Source organism: Nycticebus coucang, chromosome 1, assembly GCF_027406575.1.
Source record: "Nycticebus coucang isolate mNycCou1 chromosome 1, mNycCou1.pri, whole genome shotgun sequence".
NCBI classification, from domain to species: domain Eukaryota; kingdom Metazoa; phylum Chordata; class Mammalia; order Primates; family Lorisidae; genus Nycticebus; species Nycticebus coucang.
In genome coordinates this window covers 79,548,886-79,559,510 of record NC_069780.1, presented here as the reverse complement: position 1 = coordinate 79,559,510, position 10,625 = coordinate 79,548,886, and the positions used below count along the sequence as shown (strand labels likewise).

Genomic DNA, 10,625 nt, shown 5'->3' with positions numbered 1-10,625 from the left:
CTGGACTTTTCCTACAGTTAGCAAAGATGTCCTTGTCTGTGAGTGGTGCTGAATGCTTCCTCTTTGGTAATGGAGACGTACTATTTCCCATTGCTTGTGTGGCTTAGAGCAGGGAGAGATGTGTGAACTGGGAATTCTGAAATCTCATTTTTAAAGATCATGCCTCAATATCGGTGCAGCTTATGTGCATGAATAGTCCATGATCCTCCCCACCCGTGACCTGCGAAAGAGACACCTGGACGGAGCTTCCTAGGCCTTCCAGTCCCCCTTCACCCCATCTCCACCACCAGCAGAGGGAGCAGAGGTGCTCTGAATGGTAGATGCGGGAGAGGGGGCAGGTGTGGTTAACGCTCACTCTCTCCAGGGACTGGCTTCCTTAATTTACAGCCAGGGGAAGATTAGGTAACTAGAGAATGTTCCTTCATTCAATAATCCAGAGGATAGATACTCAGCCAGGAAAACCTGGGCCTTTAGAAAAGAATGGGCTGAGAAATGTTTCTTCAAGTTAAAAAGAAAGCACAAAGTTGTATTATAGAACTGAAGCCAAAGGAGGCCCAGGAGAGCCTCCCATTCAGGGCCCTCCTCCCCACAACAGGCAAAAGTCTGGCTGAGGCTGCCCAGTCTAGCCTCTGGGCCAGCATCAATAGGAATGTTTTGTTGGACAAACACAATACACTTTTATTATTTATTTATTTATTTATTTATTTATGGCACAGTCTCACTCTAGCTGTCATCATAGCTAACAGCAATCTCAAACTCCTGGGCTCAAGAGATTCTCTTGCCTCTCTCCTGAGTAGTTGGGACTACAGGCTCCTGCCACAATGCTGGGCTAATTTTTCTATTTTTAGTAGAGATGGGGTATCATTCTTGCTCAGGGTTGTTTCAAACTCCTGAGCTCAAGCAATCTACTAACCTTGACCTGTGCTAGGATTACAGGCAAGAGCCATTGTGGGCCTCACAATACACTTTTAAATGTTGTACTCTTTTTTTTTTTTTTTAGAGACAGAGTCTCGCTTTGTTACCCTCAGTAGAGTGCGGTGGCGTCACAGTTCACAGCAACCTCCAGCTCTTGGGCTTAGGTGATTCTCTTGCCTCAGCCTCACGAGTAGCTGGGACTACAGGCACCTGCCACAAAGCCCAGCTATTTTTTTTGTTGCAGTTTGGCCAGGGCTGGGTTCAAACCCGCCGCCCTCAGTATATAGGGCCGGTGCTCTACTCACTGAGCCACAGGTGCTGCCCAATGTTTTACTCTCTATTAGCTGCCAACCTTTAAAAATTTGGAGATTTAATATGCATAGATAAAAAACTAGATTTCCAGATTTCCTTATCAATGGAAAGATCTGCAAAGCTGGCTGACACTGAGTGTGACCATAGCCCCTCCTAGTGAATCCCCAGTAGGACACAGCCCTCCTAAAGCACTGGTGGATACATTGCCATCTTAGGCATAGACCACTGTTTTTCTACCTAGTATTTGACCTACAATGTTCTGAGAAAATATTCAGACTTGGGCTAACATCAGCTAAGTCAGAATTTGGGCCTTGGGAGGAAGCCAGGCTCAGAAGTGTTTTAAGTCCCCAGGGGGATTCTAGCACACAGCCAGGGCTAAGAATGGCTGGGCTAAGGCCCTGAAAGGCAGATGACAAATTATTATCTTCTTTACGTTCCTTGGTGGCTCATTTAACTTTTTTACCATTTTAAAAGTTCTTCATTATATCCATTCAAAATCTGATTTTTCTCTTTCTCCATCCTCCTCTGCACTGCAGGCATCTGACAGTAACTAACTTGCCCTTTCACCTTCTCTTTCTAAAAACAGCCTCAGTTCTTTTTGTTTCTTCTCTGTTTCATAATTTTGGTTTCCCCATTCAGAACAACCTCTTTCCAATTTCTCCATATTTTCTTTGAAGTATAGTGAACATTAGGAACAATACCCTAATCATTATTTAAAGAGTAGAATTCAGTAAAAGTATTTCTTTCTACAAGCCATATTTGATATCTCAGAATCACATTCATTTCCCAACATTTTTGCTTAATCATAATCCAGTTTTTATTAACAAGGGACTCATTTGCAAAAATCTGAGAAATTACACTCCAGGATGGAAAGCTAAGATTTGGGACAAACTAAAGCACCAAACGTCAAGCCTTATTTTCAAGGCTGAGGGACATCAACCTTTCCCCAGGGCCATTACTTGACTTATACAAAGAAGGGACCATGGATATGTCCTTAACAGCTTTAGTTCTTTACCAATAAATTAAGTAATTTATAATCAATTGGTCAGTCTTTTCTTAGGCAATTTCTAAGCTACATTATTACTTTTCCTAGGGTTGTTAACATTTTAATTTTTCCACTTTGTTTGCTTTTCCTTTCTTTCCTCTTGCTCTTCTTAAGTCAATCATCAAACATCAGGTTAACAGAAAGGCTGTTTGGTTAATGAGAGATGAAATTGGAAGACGGGCACAACTCCTAGCCTGTCTCTTAGGCTGAGAGATAGATACGATTTTCACGGGCAGGTATTACTTTGTTATGCTGTTTTATGTATGAGGAAACCGCGACCTGGAAAGTTTAAGCAATTTGTTCATAGTTCATTGCTCACAATTCGGAGGCGTCCCAGCTCTGCAGAAAGGGAAGTTTTCTGTGGCCATGGGCTCTGACGCTGGAGACCACACAGCACAAGAAACCCAGCCTCAGACACTGCAGGAATTGGACTTCAGATCAGACAAACCAGCGGTATCTACGCGTAAATGCATAAGAAACGCAGAGCAAAACGTTCTGGAACCACCTGACTCTTACAAGCTCCTCAGAATCCCTAGAGAAAAGCCAAAGGTCTTTATGAAATGGACAAACTACAGAGAGACCTTTGCATGAGGCCAGCTCTGTAAGGTTGGAAATACTGTCCAGAATTAAGTACAAAAGCTAAGTTTAACTTCAAGATTCCTTCTAGCAATCCATACATAGCAAAGAAAAAACCTACATCCCTTCACACTTACACTGTGGGGAGAAAGGAGGGAATTAAGGTCTTTTCACTTCCTGTCTGGTCTCCAAAAAATGCCTGCCCGGTAACGGAACTCTGTGTGCCGAGGAGAAGAGGACCGAGCTCCGGGCACAGCCAGGGCCCGAGACTCGTGGGGCCCAGAGACTCCGGAGGCGCTGAGATCCAGCGGAGGAACAGGACCTGCAGCGCCCGCTCCTCCCGGCCACGCCGCCCTGCCACGCCCGGCCCCTGCAAAACCAGTCGCGCGGTCACTGCGCCGCGCACAAAGGTCCCCACTGGCGGGAGAACACTGGCCTCATCTCATTGTTTCCAGCCTACCAAAATGCAGTTTCTCTTTGTCAAAAAGGACCCCAGGGATTAGGGGCCAGCCAGGGTTGTCTATACCGGCTGCTTAGGCCCAAGGTTCTCTTCTTTGTGTGTGGGTCTCCAAAGCACTGTGCCCGCTCCCACGCCGCGCCCAGGAAACGCTGCGCTCAGACCGACCTCCAGCCCGCAGGCTGTTGCCACCCCGGCCCGCCGGCGCCCCACCTCCAGACCCGCCTGGCGACGTGAGTGCGCCGGCCCCTCTGGGCGCTGCCTTTGCGTCCCGACCTTGGGGCTAGAAGCTTTAAGAGCCGAGTTGCCTACAGACAACGTGGAGGTCGCCGATAACTCACGTTTCCGACTGTTGGCCGAAGTGCGCGCACTCTTCCCACCACTGTAATCAGAAGGTCCAGAAGGCGCTCGGAGAGCCGCCTTTCAGGCAGCGAGAGATGACAAGCGGGCGGCCGGCTGAAAGCCCCTCATTTTCTGCGTGCTCACTCAAAATGCTCCTCAGTGCCGCCACCGCAGCTTGCAGGTTTAATAACTGTGTCAGACAGCTGCCCCTCCCCCATAAAGAGACACAAAGATGACACGCGGGGGACCAAATCTGCACGCTCAACCGCGGTCACCCGGCCTCTGCCCCGGCGACGCTGCATCTGGAATGAGTGCAGGAGCCGACCAGGAGAAGGCTCCAATGCCAGGCTCGACCTAGGAATTCCCCAGAAACCTCCGTTCTTTCCTATTCGCTCTAGCATAAATCTGACCCTTTTCCCAGCAGCATTTGGGGGTGGGGGGAGTAGGACACGGCGACGACGACAAGACACAGGTACCTTTGCAGTTAACCTAACCTGCATCCCGCCCGCAAGGAACTTAGGCACGGCCCGCAGCCCTATTTCTACGCGCTCTCAGAGTACCGCGCAGAGCGCAACGAGCCGGTCCAACGGTTGCCGTCACGTTTTAGTCGCACACACCAACTCTCGCGTCTGTCCCGGGTTTCTGGCCAACAGAGCCTTACTGTCTGTGGGGCTCCTCTGCATTGCCTGGCGGATCTGGATCATTTCCAAAGCCCTGCAGCTCCTTGAGAGCGCCGGAAGGTATTAGTAGCTCTGTTTTGCAAGTGGAATATCAAAGCAAAATATTCCGACGAAAGTAGAATTTTATAACATTTATGTACGTATATACACATCCAGTGCGCGCAGGGAAGCCGGGTGGCCACTCCCAGAGGCGCTCCAGGGCCCGCGCCCCAGCCGCGCCCCGCGGGTCCTCCCGGCGCCGCCGCCCGCAGGCAGCACCTGCCTCTGCCCGGAGTGGTTTCCCGGGAAACTCCAGAGAGCCGGTTCTCGCTCCAGACACGCTGTTACCTTGACAACTGCGACTTAGCGCTGAAGTCCGAGAAGGATCTCAGTGAATGCCTGTTTTAAATCACAGATGCAAAGAGATTCATGAGAGCGGTTGGGCAGGAGTCGGAAGGCAGTGATTTGGGGGAATGGAGGTGGAGCGTTGCGAGCCCGGGTGAGGTCAATGGATGTCGCCGGCAGAGAGACTGCACCGCTCACACTTGCCCACCAAGAGAGTTTATACATGGCTTTAGACTGAATTCTGTCATTCTTTTCAGCATATTTTCTTTTCTTTATTTTGCTTAAGATGCTATTTTGAAATATTTTGCGCCAACTGAGCACTAGCTGGCTCTATGCAGGGGTGAGGAGAAGCCCCTAAAAATGTGTAAAACAGGAGAGATTCGTGGGAATCTCAAATTATAGATTATCTATTGCGTGGAAACTTTGTATCATCAGGCTATATACAAAGTTTCACTTTTTTTTCAGGCAATGGTTTGGGTGGAGAAAAGGGGGAAGCATGGAAGAGTCTATACATTTTGTTAACAATGTGAAGACATGATATCTTGTTATTTTGGGGTACAGACATTTTATGCTCATCAAACCCCACATAGGTACTAAAAGGTAAAATGAAACAAGTTAAAGAGTTTGCATGTGAGGCATAACAAGATTGCATAAGAAACACACATGCACCATGCTGGTTGCCTTATTATAAATTGTATATTACATGTCTGAGCTATTAACTGTTAAAAATCAGTGGCAGGGGCTCGGCGCCAGTAGCTTAGTGAGTAGGGCGCCCACCACATACACCGAGGCTGGCAGGTTCGAGGCCAGCCCTGGGCCTCGAAACAACACTGACAACTGCAACCAAAAAACAGCCGGGCGTTGTGGCGGGTGCCTATAGTCCCAGCTACTTGGGACTCTGAAGCAAGAGAATCGCTTAAGCCCAAGAATTTGAGGTTGCTGTGAGTTGTGACGCCACCGCCCTCTACTGAGGGCGACACAGTGAGAGTCTGTCTCAAAAAAAAAAAAAAAAAGAAAAAAATCAGTGGCAGGTTTGAATTAATGAAATTTTACTGTATACATTATAGTAATATGATGATATTGCTCAATCTCTGAGTTGAGACTGAAATATATACATAAATGCATCTTTTACAAATCATTAAAAATAAAAAATCATAAATGCATTCCTGAAAAGTTTCCTATGCACCCAATTTTCACAAACTGATATTTCCATATTCTAGGGAAGGTTTATATAAAAAAAACATACGGGAAAATATTTTCATGAAGCAAAATACCCTTTTGTCAAGAAGAACCATCTATGCTCAGCACCCATGCTCATTGGTTTGAGCGCGGGCCACATACACCAGGGCTGGAGGGTTCAAACCTGGCCAGGCCTGCTAAAAACAACAATGACAACTACAACAAAAATATAGCAGGGCATTATGGTGGGCACCTGTAGTCCAGCTACTTGGGAGACTGAGGCAAAAGAATCGCTTAAGCCCAGGAGTTTGAGTTTGAGTTTGCTGTTAGCTGTGACACCATAGCACTCTAATGAGGGTGACATATGAGACTGTCTCAGAAAAAAAAAGAAGCATCTAATTTATGTTTTGTAAATTCATATTTTGTATCCTGAATCTACTTTGAAACATAATTTTGTAAACATGTGATAACAGATGTGTATGTGCCAATGGAGCTCTTCAGACCAAAGCTAGGTATACATACTAGCAGAAGAATAGACATCTAATATATTTTAAGTTTGAGAAAATGAAAAATATTAAGCAGATCATCTTCATTTCTAATAAAAACTAACATTTGTAGTTTTTAGAACATTGTAGGAGGTAGAAGAATAGGGATATAGGGGCTAAAAAAAAACAATACCAAGCGATTCAATCATTAAAAAATGATTTGTAGCCAGGTGCAGTGACTCACACACCTAGTCTCAGCACCTGAGGAGGCTAAGGCAGGAGGATCACCTAAAGCCAGGAACTAGAGACTGATCTGGGTAACATAGCAAGACTCTCCCTCTTAAAAAAAAAAACAAAACTACAGCCAGGTACCTGTAGTTTCAGCTGCTGGGAAGGCTAAGGCAGGAGGATCACTTGAACCCAGACATTTGAGTCTGTTGTGAGTTATGATCAGGCCATTGTACTCCAGCCTGAGCAACAAAGGGAGACCCTGTCTCTAAGAAAAAAAAGAACAAAAAACAGCTCCTTCCAAAGAATAATTAAGAGCAAGATGATTTTATCCAGAATATCATATTAACTAGTAATATTGAGTGAGATTTGAAACAGTAAATAGTTACGATCCTGATCTTCAAAATTATACGTATGTGTACTTATATATAGGAGGATGACAATATGGAGGAAGTTTTGGCTTCACATTTGCTTATATTTTCTTTCCACTTGCCTTTTTTTTTTGAGACAGAGTTTCACTTTGCCACCCTCGGTAGAGTGCTGTGGCGTCACACCTCACAGTAGCCTCCAACTCCTGGGCTTAGGCGATTCTTTTGCCTCAGCCTCCCAAGCAGCGGGGACTACAGGTGCCCACCACAACGCCCAGCTATTTTTTGTTGCAGTTTGGCCGGGGTTGGGTTCGAACCCGCCACCCTGGGTATATGGGGCTGGCGCCCTACCCACTGAGCCACAGGCGCTGCCCCACTTGCCCGTATTTTTTGTGACAAATATTGCCAGTGAGAACAGTATGGTAGAGTGGTTAAGATTTGTGGGTTCACCTTTCCGTCTGGCGGCAGCCATCAGGTGAGCCAAGATGGGTGCATACAAGTACATCCAGGAGCTGTGGAGGAGAAGGTCTACAGTATTCAAGCAAAGGCTGAATACCCACTCTCTCCTGGGTTCAGTGGAGATTATTAGAGTAGATAAGAATAGTAAGATTCAATTATATGTTATCCATAGATGAAAAGTAAATGATGTGATGCGCTTTCTTCTGAGGGTCCGCTGCTGGCAGTACGGCCAGCTCTCTGCGCTCCACAGGGCTCCCCGCCCCACCCGGCCGGATAAAGTGTGCAGACTGGGATACAAGGCTAAGCAAGCTTATGTCATATACAGGATTCGTGCGCGCTGTGGTGGCCGCAAACGCCCAGTTTCTAAGGGTGCAACCTATGGCAAGCCTGTGCATCATGGTGTTAACCAGCTAAAGTTTGCTCGAAGCCTGCAGTCTGTTGCTGAGGAGCGAGCTGGACGCCACTGTGGGGCTCTAAGAGTCCTGAATTCTTACTGGGTTGGTGAAGATTCAACATATAAATTTTTTGAGGTTATCCTCATTGATCCGTTCCATAAAGCTATCAGAAGAAATCCTGACACCCAGTGGATCACGAAACCAGTCCACAAGCACAGGGAGTGGCGTGCGTGGGCTGACATCCGCAGGCCGGAAGAGCCGTGGCCTTGGAAAGGGCGGTAAATTCTACCGCACTACTGGTGGTTCCCGCCATGCAGCTTGGAGAAGACGCAATACTCCCCAGCTCCACCGTTACCGCTAATATAAGCAATGTTTGTAAAATTCATAACCTAATAAACAATTTAGGACAGTAAAAAAAAAAAAAAAGATTTGTAGGTCCAGAGGCAGATCTGCTTTCAGTCCTCGTTGCCATTTCTGGGGTATGTGCTGCTATTATTTGAAAAATGTTGGTAATACGAAGCGCCTGACTCATAGGGTGGTTGGAAGGATTAAATAATTTGAGGAAAATACTCAGCACAGGGCCTGGCACATAGAAGCATGTATTCATTATTGCAAATATGTTAATCTCAATTCTTATGCTGTTTTGCCCCAGGATTTTAATTCTACCTTGCGCATTTTTGACCCTTTAGCTATACTTTATTATTTCACACCTGCAATATTGCTTATATTTCTTCCCAGGTTGACCTACATTTCTCATCATTCCTTTCCGCTTCTCAGATCACTCCTCTGCAGTCATTTTCCTTTTCCTCAAAGTATATCCTCAAAAAGATTCATAGTGACAGTTGTTTGTTATTGATATTGCTCAGTTTGGGTTTTATTTTGCCTTATTTTGGTTTTGTTCTTGAAATATAGTTTTACTTGACATAATTTTGGGTTCAGGTTATTCTCCATCCGTACTTAAAAAATACCATTCTGTTGACTTCTATCTTCACTGTTACTATTGAGAAATCAAATCTCATCCAATTTTTACCTTTTTCTAGATAATCATTCAACTTCAAATGTTTTGCTTCCTGTTACACTTTTACTACATTATCTTATTACTTACTTATTTTATTATTATTTTTTTGAGACAGAGTCTCATTCTGTGGCCCTGGGCAGAGTGCTATAGTGTCATGGCTCACAGCAACCTCGAACTCTTGGGCTCAAGTGAAATTATCTTATATTTTAAAAATGAAATATTAAACATACTCTTTAGTATTCTGTACCTAATCATTTCGGTATTCATAGTCATGGCAGTTTTAACACAGCATTTATTATCTCAGGTTACTCTCATTCATGATGTCTTATTTCCCTTCTTATTTAGTGATTTTTATTTGTTGTGAGTTCATATACCTTGGAACTTTGTTTGTGGAAATGCTTTGTGTTAAAGTGCACTGCCCAGGTAGGTAAATTAAGGAGCACTTCTGATACTTAAAAATAAATATTATGAGCTGGACATGGTGGCTCACACCTATAATCCTAGCACTCTGGGAGGCCAAGGTGAATAGATCACCTGAGCTCAGGAGTTCTAGACAAGACTGAGCAAGAGGGAGACCCCATCTCTACTAAAAATAGAAAAATTAGCTGGGCGTTGTTGCACATGCCTGTAGCCCCAGCTACTTGGGAGGCTGAGGCAAGAGGATTTCTCAAGCCCAAGAGTTTGAGGTTGCTGTGAGCTATGACTCTATAGCACTCTACCCAGTTTGACAGAGTGAGACTCTGTCTCAAAAAACATAAATACATAAAATTAAAAAATAAATTAAAAAATAGATTTCATGTTTAAAGTTTTCTTTTTTTGTGTGTGTGGTTTTTGGCCAGGGCTGGGTTTGAACCCGCCACCTCCGGCATATGGGGCTGGCATCCTACTCCTTTGAGCTACAGGCACCACCCAATGTTTAAAGTTTTCAATTCATGTAGGAGGTACACATTTCATGCTGACAGACTTTTGAGTGTAGCCTATGATTGGGAATCCTTAGGGGAGTGTTTCTCCATACCTTTGGCCCAGAGCTAAGCCTGAGTTGTGTCACTTGGTCTTATGCAGGTGCGGTTTCCCCTTGTGTATGTATTGTGTTGTGCTGGCTTCATATGGGGCATCTCTTATCTGCTCCAGCCCAGGCCTTGTCTCTCCTGTCTCCTAGATGTGGCTCATTCAGTTTCAGACTCTAAGCCACCAAGAAGATTGGCAAACACCTCCTCTCCACCTCAGCAAAGGTCTGCTACACCCTATTTCCTGCTGTGCAATCCAGCTTTTTTATAGTTCTGCCTTCTTTAACTTTACCACCAGTCCAGCAGTGCTTTGAAGGAATAAGACAAATGGTCCAATTAAAAAGGGGGTGGTTAAAGATTTGGACAGACATTTCACTAAAAAAGGTATATGGGTGGTGCCCATAGCTCAGTGGGTAGGGTGCCAGCCACATATACCAAGGCTGGGGGGTTTGAACCCGACCCGGGCCAGCCAAAACAACTATGGCAACAACAACACCAAAATAACTGGGCATTGTGGTGGGCACCCAGCTACTTGGGAAGCTGAGGCAAGAGAATCGCTTAAGCCCAAGAGTTTGAGGTTGCTGTGAGCTGTGATGCCACAGCACTCTACTGATAGCAACAAAGTGAGATGTTGTCTCAAAAAAAAGAAGAAGAAGAAGATATATGAATAGCAAATTAGCACATGAAAAGATGGTAACATAGTTTGCATAGTTTTCCCTTCCTAATCTCATGTTTAAATTTGATCCCCAATATTGGATGTAGGGCCTGGTAGAAGGTGTTTGGATTTTGAAGGCAGATCCCTCATGTCTGGTGTGAGCCATTCTGTTGAAAACAG

General features: G+C 45.2%; 1 pseudogene; it reads left to right on the top strand.

Moving 5' to 3' along the window:
- The first annotated feature begins 7,396 nt into the window (after positions 1-7,396).
- Positions 7,397-8,164, top strand: LOC128588693 (60S ribosomal protein L15-like; annotated as a pseudogene).
- Positions 8,165-10,625: the final 2,461 nt, after the last annotated feature.